We start from the raw sequence: 13,760 nt of genomic DNA on the forward strand, positions 1-13,760 counted from the left end.
GATTAATCGTATTTCATCAACCCATGAGTTTAATTACTATCTATTTAAGTGATAAGCAGTAGTATTGTACTGTCTAATTATGAAAAACTCTTAAACTTGGACCAGTTAGATACATAGGTAGATATAAAAGGTATACTTTACTTTTTGGTATAACAAAAATAAATACAAATAAATTTGCCATACATACACATTAAACGTCTAAAGAGACCTTTATGGTATAAATATTGCATCAATGTCGAAGTTAAATGATTGTCTTAGGATACTTTTATGAATAAGACTAATTAAAAATAAATTTGCCAATGATTGTTTCCAAACCTAAGAACTTTGAATGGAATAAGTCCTTTTTATTACAATCTGAACTTACCCCATGATATTCCCTGCACATGTAGCTGTTAATATTAAATTTTTCTAAATGGATTAGATCGATCGATTACTGGATAATTAGGTTATGCCACTAGCCTAACCAAAAAAATTTAATGTATAAAAAAATATTTAGGCTATAAGTAATATTTTAATAATATTATTAAATTCAGCTAAGCGAAATCTTTATTTTAAATTTTTATCTAATTTAAATTTAAAATGAAAACCATGGTAGAGTTAATTTAATATGGTATAATGAACTTGATATGTCTGATAATAATCTGAATGTCCGATAAAAATGTAGTTTGATTTTGAATTTTTTTTTCAAAATAATAACTTATTTTTTAAAAAATTAAAATAATAACAAATTAATCAATCTTAATTAATTCATTAACTGCATGATATGAGCTATGAACAATATTATTTTAAAACCTGGACTACCGATAAATCAACTTATACCCAGTTAATTCAGGACTGAGCAATTTGAGTTGAAAAAAAAAATCAGCTGATCTTGAAAACTTTGGCTCACCTGTTTTATTAACTATCACACCGTTGATGAAAAAAAAATTTGGATTTTTTTTATTAAAATAATATTTTTAGAACTATAATAAACAGTGCTATTTTTAGAACTATAATATTTTTGTGAGACGGTAATAGTGAATTCCTCAGCAATTTCAGTGTGAAGGCTTCTGTTGTTAAAGAATTTTCAGTTAATGTAACCTCAAAGAACCTTGTTATCACCATCACTCCTTCAGGCAATTCATTTGCCTTCTTGAATGCCTTGGAAGTCGTTTCAGTTCCTGATGAGCTCATTACAGATGATGCTGAAACTTTTAATCCAGTGCGGAGATTCAAAGGCCTGTCCTGGCAGGCTCTGGAGACTGTTCATAGCTAGGGTGAACATGGGTGGACCAACAGTTTCCTTCGAGAAAAATGAATATCATTATCTTTTTCCGAGAGTGTATGGGTGTAGAATGATTGTAGTTATCGATTCGAAATCGGAAACTAAGTCGAAAAATGGTTTAAATTATCAAATTAATTTGGGAGATGTCCCAGTTAATTTAAGTTATTTTTAAATAAGACAACATTGTTTTATTTTATTAAAGAAAATTCTTTAAATTAACCTCAAGTTAATAAAATTACTAAAAATATAGGTGAATCAATTGGACTTCACCTAATCAATATTTCTTTTTAGTTTAACATGAATTTCAGCTCGGGTAAGGTTTTAGATTACAAATTTTTTTAGATCAATTTATCAAATTATATTTAATAATTATATTATAAGATTCAATCTTTGTTTATTTAGTAATTTATGGAATATAGCCATGATAATAGTTGTTTTTTTTTAAAATGAAATATTATAAAAAGATATTTTGGAAAAAAAAAGAGTTTTGGAAAAGCATGTAAGAGAAGGTGACAGACTCATAAAAAAAACACTGCAGAATGTAAACATGCAAGGAACGGACCGAACTCCTATCCATTTTGCTTTCTTTTTGACAAATTTATTGACTTTCATAAATCACTACTGAATATTTCTCATTGATATTTATTTTCTTGGTTTAATTTCATGATCTTGGTGCTTAATTTTCAGTCACCCGACTAGGTATGTGGTACCATATATAAGTTTCTGCAATAAGAGTGATGTTCTTGAAGCATGTCTAACAAATTTCTGTGTGTTAACTCTTAGGTTTTTCATAGATGAGATGCGGAGGAAAAAATGTGGTCGAAGGCGTAATTATACTGGCTGAGTTTCTTATGGTAAATAATCATGTTTGCACTGAGAATAAGTTTTCTTGCAGATAATTCCCTGTTTATAAATTAATAGTGGTGGTGAGGAAGTATAGGCGCGCGCATGTATGAAAGCTTAGTCACTTATTTAATTTTTAAAAATTATTTAAATTATGATGTTATACAAACATGCATAGCCTAAAGGTTAAGTATCGAAAATATATATATAAAAATCATGTTTAATTAATAAATATTATTAGAGTCTTGTTTTAATTACAAATTATATTTTCTCGATGTGAATTAAAATTGATAATACTTTAAAATAATAATAAAAATAAAGATAAATTTTAATATAAATTAAGGTGAATAAACCTTTCTAAATCGTTGGACTAATCTAAATATGATTTTAGCATTTTAAAAACATTATTTATGCACCACTTAGTAACTAATCAACTTCAAATAATTAATTCATGATAATAAAAAAAATTAAAATACAATATATAGTGAAATTAATCTTAAACTTACACGTTATGAATTATTAAAAAATTATAAAAGTTATTCAAATCTTCTGATTGAGGCAGCACACCACCTAATTTGTTTTTTGAGTATTTGAATATTGATACATGATAATTGTCTCTATTCTTTACCAGATCTGATTTTTCTAACCCGCTGCTGCTGTCCTCAAAAGTCGTTATGACTGACTGAAACACACCTGCTCTATCCTCATCATCTGCAACATCTTCTTCCCCATCACCATAGGTGTCCACGTCATCGGCCAAATCAACCAAGTCTTCCATGGCGTATGAAATAGAGCCAGCAATTGGGTAATTAATGTAAATGGTCCATCTTCTCGAGGTTCACAATCCGTGGGTCCAATCATTGATGCTGAACACGAATAAAGACTTGACCATAAATTTTAAAGATTCTTTTTGACTTTTCAATGTTCAGATTCCATGGGTTCAGTCATATACATTACAAAATCAAGTCATTTTATGATGTATCAAGCAATTTAGCAGAGCCGTTGGATGGGCATAGAAAAAATTAAAAATAATCAGGAGGCTTAACCTATTATAGAAAACCATGCCAAGTCTTTATACTTCTCATGGTTCACATATTGGACCCAAGAAATGTAGAGATAGCTATCCACTTGTGGTCTTCGTTCTGATGCCTTGGCTTTATTAATCTTTCTCTGCTTGACGAGGCAAAAAATTGAAGCTGAACACGAACAAAGACTTCACCATAAATTTTAAAGATGCATTATTACTTCAGATTCCATGGTTCCAATCATTTACATTATAATTCTTTTATCAATGTCAAAAAAATCAATTCCACCAAAAACATATTAATATAAAACAAAATAATGATAAATGTTCACTTGAGAAGATATTTTAGCAATAATATAAAATTATTATTAAAACTTTAAACTTTTAAGTTTATAGTGATTCTTTGATAATAACAATGTATAAAGGAGATATTAGTTAACAATAGATATCTCATCAAATTAAAACCTAACACAAGAAATAAATTTGTAATCTCTCAAAAAATAAATTTGTTGAAGGTTTAACAAAAGTCATAGTAATCTCTTGATTGGAAATCATAGACATAAGAATTGACAAAGATAACACAAGCTCTAGCATTCTAGCCATAAAGCCTCTAACCCATCTTGATTTGTAGAACCAAATTCCACGACAAAACTTGATTGGAAAGCTAGATTTGAACTCTGTCTGGGAATAGCGAAAGGTTTGAAGTATTTGCATGAAGAGAAAAGGATTGTTCATGGAAACATAAAGCGTAGGAATATTATGCTTGATAACTCTCTTACGGCCAAGTTGGCAGACTTTGGATTGGCAACACTTTGTGATGAGGAACATCCATTTATGACCATCAAAGCAAAAGGGTCGCGGTAAGTATTATGATCATTGATTGACAACTACTTCCATTCTTTTAATTAAGAGCTAATTAACCAATAATTAATCTCTTATTGCAGAGTTTACATGGCACCTGAGTATTCAATGGGAAAAGCAATAACTGTTAAAGCTGATGTTTACAGTTTCGGAGTTGTCCTACTCAAAATAGTTAGCGGGAAAGTTAGTGCAGATTACATAAGAAAACCAAGAAGCTGAGTTTTTTTCTGGATAAAGTAAGTGGATGGATAAACCCTCTTAGTTTTTTTTTTCGTAGTTATTATCAAACCAAACATGTTCTGCCAATATTAAATGCCAATTGAAGAAATTTATAATAGAAAAGGATATTACTATTTAATAATTTGAAATATATGTTATACTCAACTCAAGCAAGATTTATATAATCATATAACAAGAAATATAAAAAAATAGAATAAAATAAACTATAGAAAAATATATTTGATTAGATGATTAAAATTATTTCTTGATTACCTAGAGTTGTTCAATTCCTTGACTCTTTCTTTATTTGATTAGGAAATTATGAATAATATTTACTTTAATTATTTTCTTAACACACCCTCTTAAACTCATGATAATTTTATTTTTCTTGAGTTTGACACACACAACTTCTAGTGTCATTGTATGCTTATCTTTAACAATTGTATTTTTCTAAAAATAGCTATTATTAGCCAAACCTTTCTTCTCAAAATTTGGTTTTTCAAGTGCTCATTTTATTTTGACTCACTCTTCATCAAACTAATATATTCTTCTTATCATGGCTCCACAGCTATTTTTTATGATCTTCTGTTAGGAACAACCATCTCTTCTTCTTTTTTCTTTTTTTTTATAGGTGGTCTCTTTTATACTATGTCTTGTGCAAAAACATATTAGCTTGCACTAAGTCTCTCTTCTTTTTCTTTTCTTCTTTCGCAGGTCTTTCTCTTGATGTAGAATCTCAATTCTCTTGTTGGACTTTGTTGGATCACCATTTTTTTTAATTCTTTGGATGTTATTTGATCATCCACATGATCTTGAAATAATTTTTCTTTATCATGAGTTGATTTATCATTGAAAATGAATAATAAATTAAATATTTGGTAGATAATTAAGATTTTGAAAACAAAGTGTTTTAAAATGATTAGATAAATGGCATAAAATTATCCATCAAAAAAGCAAAAACTAATATTTAGAGTAGTATATGATCGACCTGCTTTGATACCAAGAAGAAATTTAGAATAAAAGAGGATATTATTATTCGATAATTTGATATATATGTTCCATTCAACTCCTGTGGAGTTTATATAGTTATATAATAAGACACATAAGTAAATAGAATAAAATAAATTATAGAAAATATGGTTGATCCTTTGTTTTAATTAGATGATTGAAATAATTTCTTGATTGTTAAGAGTTATTTAATTCCTTGATTTTTTTTATTGATTAGAAAATAATAAGTAATAATTACTTGATTATTTCCTTAATACTCGGAGCTAAGCTAATCTTGCTTTTCAATTGCAGGCTGGTGTTTTGCATGATAAGGAAAGAATCCTTGACTTTGTGGACAAGAAATTAGCATCCAGTTACAACAGAAAGCAAGCTTTCACTGTTTTGCTGTTAGCAGTGAAGTGTGTTAATTTGTTTTCTACTCTCAGGCCTAAAATGTCCGAAGTCGTCATTGTACTTGAATTGAATAAGATTATAATTAGATTGTATGATAATGTATAGATTTTATTGATAAAAAAAGTCAATATATAAAAACAAATCATGTTTAATTAATAAAATATTATTAGAATCTTGTTTTAATTAAAAATTATATTTTCTCAATGAATGTGAATTAAAATTGATAAAAACTTATAATACTTTAAAATAAAAATAAAAATGAAAATAAATTTTAATATAAATTAAGGTGAATAAACCTTTCTAAATCGTTGGAGTAATCTAAATATGATTTCAGAAGGCTTCTGTTGTTAAAGAATTTTCAGTTAATGTAAACTCAAAGAACCTTGTTATCACCATCACTCCTTCAGGCAATTCATTTGCCTTATTAAATGCCTTGGAAGTCGTTTCAGTTCCTGATGAGCTCATTACAGATGATGCTGAAACTTTTAATCCAGTGCGGAGATTCAATTTATCAAATTATATTTAATAATTATATTATAAGATTCAATCTTTGTTTATTTAGTAATTTATGGAACTAGTTGTTGGGAAAAATCGGGACAACTAACCGGATCAATTCAGCGGAATACAATTCACAATTCACAAGTCCCAATCCTTTTTCCCTCTTTGTGCAGTAAAAACAGATTCAAACAATGATCAAATATAATGCAAATAATCACACAAATTAACACCAAGATTTTTACGTGGAAAACCCGATGCGGGAAAAACCACGGGACCGGAGTCCACCTAAAAACTTCCACTATCACAAATAATGGGTTCACAATAGTTCTTCCTTAGATTCAACTAAGGGCTACAACATATATATCATCAAGAACAACTTATTCTCGGATTATAACAAGATTAAAGAGAGTAATGTTAGAGAAAAGCTCACAACACTGACAGCCCCGTTTTCTGTCAAAACGACCAGCTTCCACACCACCAATCTTCAATCCAACCGTTCAGAATGAAGAGGAACGTGTCTAGAAGCTGCTGTCAAAATCTTAGCCCGATCCAACGGTGAACGAACTGGAAATCAAAGAAAGAAGACAGAATGCTCTGCTGCCTCCTCTTCTTTCTTTCTCTCGGTTTTCTTCTCCTCTCTTGTTCAAAATAGCTGCTACATCTACAGTACCCGACCCACATTAATTTAAATTCCAAGAGACAACATGTCTCTTGACAATTAATGTGGTGGTCTCACCATCACATGGTGCGGGACCACACAACAAATCTCCCCCTCACGCACCATGTGAGGAATTCGCCATACTGGCGATCAACATGTAAGCTTCAATTTAGGAGGCTCTGATAAGCCTGCTTCCCTTCTGCAAAACTCAAACTTCTCTCTCGGTAGAGGTTTGGTCATCATGTCTGACACGTTGTCATCGGTATGGATCTTCTCGACAAAAAATGACTTCGTCTCCATAGCATCTCAAATCCATTGATATCTAACCTCAATGTGCTTTGACCGAGAGTGAAAAGTAGGATGCTTACTGAGATGGATTGCACTTTGACTATCACAGTGCAACACAAAGTTCTCTTGAACTAGGCCAAGTTCATGTAAGAACTTCTTCATCCATAACAACTCTTTGCCCCCTTCAGTAAGAGCAATATATTCAGCCTCTGTAGTGGATAATGCCACACATTTTTGCAACCTTGATTGCCATGAGACTGCTCCCCCTGCAAACTTCATCAAGTATCCTGATGTGGACTTTCTAGAATCAACATCACCAGCCATATCTGCATCTGTGTATCCATCCAACACAGGTTTATCATTACCTAAACATAAGCTGAAACTAGAAGTACCTTTGAGATACCTGAGTATCCATTTCACTGCTGACCAGTGTTCTTTACCAGGATTGGAGAGGAACCGACTAACCATACCAACTACATGAGCTATATCCGGCCTTGTGCAAACCATGGCATACATCAAGCTACCAACTGCGGATGCATAAGGAACCTTTTTCATCTCATCTCTTTCTTCATCACTTGAAGGACACTGCTTAGAACTTAGTTTAAAGTGGCTTGCAAGTGGAGAACAAACCGGTTTGGAGTTGCTCATGTTGAATCTCTCAAGTACCTTTTGGACATATCTCTCTTGAGATAGCCAAAGTTTCTCCTTCTTCCTGTCACGTGTGATCTTCATGCCAAGAATCTGTTTTGCCGGTCCTAAGTCTTTCATTGCAAAAGACTTGCTTAACTCTTCCTTCAAAATCTGAATCTTCTTAGCATCATGGCCAACAATCAACATATCATCCACATACAACAGGAGAATAATAAAGTTTCCATCTGGAAACCTTTTCATAAATACACAATGATCAGAAGTGGTCCTATCATAACCATGATCCACCATGAAAGAATCAAACTTCTTGTACCATTGTCTTGGAGCTTGCTTTAATCCATATAGGCTCTTTTTCAACTTGCAAACTAACTGCTCTTTACCTTTTGCTTCAAACCCTTCAGGCTGCTCCATGTAGATTTCCTCATCTAAATCACCATGGAGAAAGGCAGTTTTCACATCAAGTTGCTCAACTTCAAGGTTCAAACTAGCAGCTAAGCCAAGCACAACTCGGATTGAAGACATCTTGACCACTGGTGAAAAGATTTCTTCAAAATCAATACCCTTCTTCTGACCGAAACCTTTCACAACCAATCTTGCCTTGTACCTTGGTTGTGAGCAATGTTCATCAATCTTCAACCTGAACACCCATTTGTTCTTGAGTTCTCTCTTACCTTTGGGAAGCTTCACTAAATCAAATGTATGGTTTTCATGCAAGGATTTCATCTCTTCTTGCATTGCTTTCAACCACTCACTTTTCTTCTCATGTGACATAGCTTCATCAAAGCATTCTGGCTCTCCCCCGTCAGTAACCAACACATACTCATGAGGAGAGTATTTGGTGGAAGGTTGGCGAGGTCTAGTTGACCTCCTCAATTGTGGCTCATTTGGAGCTTCCTGCATAACCTGTTCAGGAATAACATCAATATCATCATTAGCTGATTCAGGATCACCAACTAATGGCTCATTAAGAAAACCACCATTTTCATCATTTTGCAAGTCTCCCCCATGATTAGCATGCATCAAAGGTAACTGTGGAGTAGGTGCTGGATTTGAATTAGATGGAATAAAAGTAGTAGACTCTGTTTTCTCCTTTAGTTCAAAGTCTTCAATGGTTTGATCTTCAAAGAAGATAACATCTCTGCTTCTCACAATTTTCTTCTCCTTTGGATCCCATAACCTATAACCAAACTCATCATCTTCAGAGCCCAAGAAAATACACTGCTTTGTCTTGCTGTCAAGCTTAGACCTTTCATCCCTTGGAACATGTACAAATGCTCTGCATCCAAACACTCTTAAGTGTGCATAGGAAACATCCTTTCCTTTCCAAACTCTATCTGGAACATCAAACTCAAGAGGAACTGATGGAGAAAGGTTGATCATGGCAACTGCAGTCTTCATTGCCTCACCCCAAAAGGACTTAGGCAGCTTTGCATGAGAGAGCATACATCTAATTCTTTCAACAATGGTTCTGTTCATTCTCTCATCCACTCCATTCTGCTGTGGAGTCTTAGGAACTGTCTTCTCCAACTTGATGCCATGTTCCCTGCAGTACTTCTCAAAAGGACCCCTGTATTCACCACCATTGTCTGCTCGAACACATTTCAGCTTTCTACCAGTTTCTCTTTCAACTCTAGCATGGAAATCCTTAAAGACATCAAGCACCTGATCTTTGGATTTCAAACAAATGGCCCAAATCTTCCTGGAGTGATCATCAATAAAACTAACAAAGTACAATGCACCTCCAAGAGACTTATCAATCATTGAGCAAACATCAGTATGAACTAAATCAAGAACATGTGACCTTCTATGTGAAGGTGATCTTTGAAATGCAACTCTATGTTGTTTACCAACTAAACAATGAGTACATGTGTTCAAGTTCATACCTTTTAAAGGAAGGTAATTCTTCTTGGCAAGGATTCCAAGGCCTTTCTCACTCAAATGTCCAAGCCGCTTATGCCATAAATCAGTAGAGCAATCTTCAATTGCATTTACCTCCCCTTTGATCACCTTGGCTTGTGACATGTAGAGACCCATCTTCTTCCCTTTAGCAACAATTAGGGAATTTCTGGAGAGCTTCCATTTACCATCTCCAAAGTAACTGTGATAGCCTTCTTCATCAAGAGTACCAGTAGAGATCAAATGTAGGCGCATATCAGGCACATGCCTAACATCTTTGAGTAGCAACTTGCACCCAGTATTGGTTTCCAACCAAATATCTCCAATGCCCACAACACTAGCCATCCCTTGATTTCCCATCCTAACTTGACCAAAGTCACCAGCAGTGTAGGATGTGTAAAAATCACGTCGGGGTGTAACATGGTAAGAAGCTGCTGAATCTGCAACCCAGGTGGTATCTTGACATGCAAGATTAACACAGCCATCATCACACACAATGGCAACATCACCATCAGATACAACTGCAGCTGTACCATTCTCTTCATTCTTGTCTTCATCTCTACCCTTTTTATCTCTTTTATACTTTCTGCAATCTTTTTGCATATGCCCAGGCTTGTCACAGTAATAACACTTAAAACCCTTCCTTGACTGAGATCTTCCTCTTGGCTTCCATTTGCCTTTTCTATTGCTGGATTCTCCATCTTGCTTGCCGTGAGAGAACCTGCTTTGACTTCTCCCTCGACTTTCTGTAACAAGTGCATGAGACTCGGAAGTGCTTGTCCCTTTCCTCCTCTTCTCTTCATTGAGGATACAATCCTTCATTGTTTTCAAAGTGAGCTTTCCATTCGGAGTAGAATTGCTAAGTGACACTACCAAAGTCTCCCAACTATCCGGCAATGAACTCAATAGGATTAATGCTTGCATTTCATCGGCTAACTCAAGGTTCATCAATGACAGCTGATTCAAGAACCCTTGGAATACATTTATATGCACCAAAGCATCTTCACCATCTCTATACTTCAAATTCACAAGGTCTCTAATTACAAAAACCTTGTTTTGTGCACTCTCCTTGGCAAATGTTTCTTCCAACATCTTCCACACTGTATAGCAGTCATGTTCTTGAGAAATATGATTAATGGACTTAGAAGATACCCATTTTCTAACATTAGCGGTAGCCTTTCTATTTAGTCCATTCCATTTTGCATCATCCATGTCATCAGGCTTTATTCCTTTACATTCAATCGGCAAAGCCAAATCATTGCAATATAAGTGATCCTCCATCATTGTTTTCCACAAAAAATAATTTGAGGAAGTGAGCTTTATCATGCCCGAATCTTCCTTTTCCATTTTAACTGCACAAGAACTTAATCTACACAACCAAATGCTCTGATACCACTTTGTTGGGAAAACTCGGGACAACTAACCGGATCAATTCAGCGGAATACAATTCACAATTCACAAGTCCCAATCCTTTTTCCCTCTTTGTGCAGTAAAAACAGATTCAAACAATGATCAAATATAATGCAAATAATCACACAAATTAACACCAAGATTTTTACGTGGAAAACCCGATGCGGGAAAAACCACGGGACCGGAGTCCACCTAAAAACTTCCACTATCACAAATAATGGGTTCACAATAGTTCTTCCTCAGATTCAACTAAGGGCTACAACATATATATCATCAAGAACAACTTATTCTCGGATTATAACAAGATTAAAGAGAGTAATGTTAGAGAAAAGCTCACAACACTGACAGCCCCGTTTTCTGTCAAAACGACCAGCTTCCACACCACCAATCTTCAATCCAACCGTTCAGAATGAAGAGGAACGTGTCTAGAAGCTGCTGTCAAATTCTTAGCCCGATCCAACAGTGAACGAACTGGAAATCGAAGAAAGAAGACAGACTGCTCTGCTGCCTCCTCTTCTTTCTTTCTCTCGGTTTTCTTCTCCTCTCTTGTTCAAAATAGCTGCTACATCTACAGTACCCGACCCACATTAATTTAAATTCCAAGAGACAACATGTCTCTTGACAATTAATATTTTTAAAATTATTTTTAATATCAATACATTAAAATAATCTGAAAAAATTAAAAAAATAAAACAATTTAATTATTTTTTAAAAACACTTTTAAAGCTAAAACAAACAAATTATCTAATAAAAACCATGAATTATGCATGACATGCATTTATTATCTTATTTGTTTTTACATAGAAATATTAAATCTATTGACTCCTATCCATGTAAGGAACGGACCAAACTCCTATCCATTTTGCTTTCTTTTTGACAAATCTATTGACTTTCATATATAAATCACTACTGAATATTTCTCATTGATATTTATTTCCTTGGTTTAATTTCATGATCTTGGTGCTTTTCAGTCACCCGACTAGGTATGTGGTACCATAATTTTCTGCAATAAGAGTGATGTTCTTGAAGCATGTCTAACAAATTTCTGTGTGTTAACTCTTAGGTTTTTCATAGATGAGATGCGGAGGAAAAAATGTGGTCGAAGGCCTAAGTTCATTCTTTTTATTAGATAGAGAATTTCTCACTTCTAAATATACTGGCTGAGTTTCTTATGGTAAATAATCATGTTTGCACTCAAAATAAGTTTTCTTGCAGATAATTCCCTGTTTATAAATTAATTGTGGTGGTGAGGAAGTATAGGCGCGCGCATGTATGAAAGCTTAGTCACTTATTTAATTTTTAAAAATTATTTAAATTATGATGTTATACAAACATGCATAGCCTAAAGGTTAAGTATCGAAAATATATATATAAAAATCATGTTTAATTAATAAAATATTATTAGAATCTTGTTTTAATTAAAACTTATATTTTCTCAATCAATGCGAATTAAAATTGATAAAACTTATAATACTTTAAAATAATAATAAAGATAAAGATAAATTTTAATATAAATTAAGGTGAATAAACCTTTCTAAATCGTTGGAGTAATCTAAATATGATTTTAGCATTTTAAAAACATTATTTATGCACCACTTAGTAACTAATCAAGTTCAAATAATTAATTCATGATAATAAAAAAAATTAAAATACAATATATAATGAAATTAATCTTAAACTTACACGTTATGAATTATTAAAAAATTATAAAAGTTATTCAAATCTTCTGATTGAGGCAGCACACCACCTAATTTGTTTTTTGAGTATTTGAATATTGATACATGATAATTGTCTCTATTCTTTACCAGATCTGATTTTTCTAACCCGCTGCTGCTGTCCTCAAAAGTCGTTATGACTGACTGAAACACACCTGCTCTATCCTCATCATCTGCAACATCTTCTTCCCCATCACCATAGGTGTCCACGTCATCGGCCAAATCAACCAAGTCTTCCATGGCGTATGAAATAGAGCCAGCAATTGGGTAATTAATGTAAATGGTCCATCTTCTCGAGGTTCACAATCCGTGGGTCCAATCATTGATGCTGAACACGAATAAAGACTTGACCATAAATTTTAAAGATTCTTTTTGACTTTTCAATGTTCAGATTCCATGGGTTCAGTCATATACATTACAAAATCAAGTCATTTTATGATGTATCAAGCAATTTAGCAGAGCCGTTGGATGGGCATAGAAAAAATTAAAAATAATCAGGAGGCTTAACCTATTATAGAAAACCATGCCAAGTCTTTATACTTCTCATGGTTCACATATTGGACCCAAGAAATGTAGAGATAGCTATCCACTTGTGGTCTTCGTTCTGATGCCTTGGCTTTATTAATCTTTCTCTGCTTGACGAGGCAAAAAATTGAAGCTGAACACGAACAAAGACTTCACCATAAATTTTAAAGATGCATTATTACTTCAGATTCCATGGTTCCAATCATTTACATTATAATTCTTTTATCAATGTCAAAAAAATCAATTCCACCAAAAACATATTAATATAAAACAAAATAATGATAAATGTTCACTTGAGAAGATATTTTAGCAATAATATAAAATTATTATTAAAACTTTAAACTTTTAAGTTTATAGTGATTCTTTGATAATAACAATGTATAAAGGAGATATTAGTTAACAATAGATATCTCATCAAATTAAAACCTAACACAAGAAATAAATTTGTAATCTCTCAAAAAATAAATTTGTTGAAGGTTTAACAAAAGTCATAGTAATCTCTTGATTGGA

At 32.9% G+C, this 13,760-nt stretch overlaps 1 protein-coding gene and 2 long non-coding RNA genes across 4 annotated transcripts in view; all 3 read left to right on the forward strand.

The window, feature by feature from the left end:
• Positions 1–13,760, forward strand: part of LOC133677362 (probable LRR receptor-like serine/threonine-protein kinase At1g53430) — a 46,100-nt gene that overhangs the window by 16,322 nt on the left and 16,018 nt on the right. The gene's annotated exons all lie outside the window — the stretch shown is intronic.
• On the forward strand, positions 1,995–3,023 carry LOC133676690 (uncharacterized). Its single transcript, XR_009835648.1, has 2 exons — positions 1,995–2,091; positions 2,739–3,023. It is a non-coding gene; the product is annotated as an uncharacterized LOC133676690 (long non-coding RNA).
• Positions 11,550–13,103, forward strand: LOC133677100 (uncharacterized). Its single transcript, XR_009835690.1, has 2 exons — positions 11,550–12,184; positions 12,819–13,103. It is a non-coding gene; the product is annotated as an uncharacterized LOC133677100 (long non-coding RNA).

This window comes from Populus nigra, chromosome 17 (assembly GCF_951802175.1).
Source record: "Populus nigra chromosome 17, ddPopNigr1.1, whole genome shotgun sequence".
Taxonomy (NCBI): domain Eukaryota; kingdom Viridiplantae; phylum Streptophyta; class Magnoliopsida; order Malpighiales; family Salicaceae; genus Populus; species Populus nigra.